Source organism: Sorex fumeus, unplaced genomic scaffold (assembly GCF_029834395.1).
Source record: "Sorex fumeus unplaced genomic scaffold, SorFum_2.1 ptg000063l, whole genome shotgun sequence".
Taxonomy (NCBI): Eukaryota; Metazoa; Chordata; class Mammalia; order Eulipotyphla; family Soricidae; genus Sorex; species Sorex fumeus.
In genome coordinates this window covers 30,809,618-30,811,004 of record NW_026606120.1, presented here as the reverse complement: position 1 = coordinate 30,811,004, position 1,387 = coordinate 30,809,618, and positions in this window count along the sequence as shown.

The following is a 1,387-nucleotide window of genomic DNA, read 5'->3' as shown; positions in this document are numbered from 1 at the left end:
CTCCTGCTCTGCTGCCTGGAGATAGCCATAAGATTAAGGGCTTGGAGAGATGTCTGAAGGTCAGGGGATTTAGAACGCTGCGTTCTGCTTTATTTTCAACTTTTCATCAAAGTTGAGTTTCTGTTATTTATAGTAGCTAGTGGTTTCTTATACACATAATTGCAGCATCACACCCAGCACCAGAGTACTCCCCTTTCTCCTCCAAGGACCCAAATGTCTCTCTCTCCTCATTGTCCCCCTACCCACCAGTTCACCGGTTTTGCTCCTTTTGGCCCTCGTTGCTCCCTTGCTTGGGAACTTTGATTCCCATATATGAGAGAAACCATTCTCTATAATTTTTTCCTGGCTTTAGTTGGCATGATATTCACTATGAAAATTTCATTTTTATTTATATTACATTTATTTTTCTTTTACCATTTCTTGAGGACTGGGGTTTGAACCCAGGACATCCCATGCAAGGCAGTAGTCTATCAGCAAGCCGCATATTTGGCTATATTTTTTGGTTATTGATGAAAATACTGCAGTTTTCATTTACAGAATATTTGACTCTCTGATTTATTTAAAGGCCCCCTACTATTGCTCTCCAATTTCACTACATGATAACAAATCTTAAATCCCTCACTCCCTTTCACATATAAGTTTTGCATATAAGAAATATGAAGTAGTTTTAAAAAAAAGAGCTCAAGTTTTGGGGGGCAAGTGGGACACACACCCCACAGGATTCAGACCTTGCTCCTTGCTCTGCACTCAGGAATCACTCTTGGTGGGGCTTAAGGGGCCACATGGGATACTGAGGATCAATCAGATGTAACCACACACAAGTCAAGAGCCCTCCTTTTTCAATATCCCTCAATTCATTACTCATTTTAATATATATATACATATATATATAATCAGTCAGTGGAGAATTCATCAGACTATATTATAATCAAAAACCTTAGAGAACAAGTATTGTTATTTTGGTACTAGGGCCAGACTTTGTTCCTGTGAGGTTGGGGAATAACATTTTATATATTTGGGGGTGAGAATTTGGGGAAGTACCTGGAGGTGTTCAGTAATTACTCCAGGCTCTGTGTTTGGGTTCAATCCTGGCCAATTTCAGTGCACCTTCCACATGGGCCGGGTTTGAACCTGGCTGGCTGCATTCAAGACAAGGGCCCTGACCTACTCTGCTATGACTCCTGGGGGTCCAGGGCAGCAGTGGACTTAGCGAACAGCAGTGGTGGCAGTTTCTCAGCTCTCCCAGTCTCTCTGCTCATATCAGAGCGCAGCTGCTCTCAGAGTTTCTCCTGGGAACCGAGGCCTTGGCCTCTTAGTGCGCTCTAGGTGACAGCTCCACTGGTCCCTCTCTGCTGCAGCACTGAACCTGCTCTCAGTCTCTCTGCTT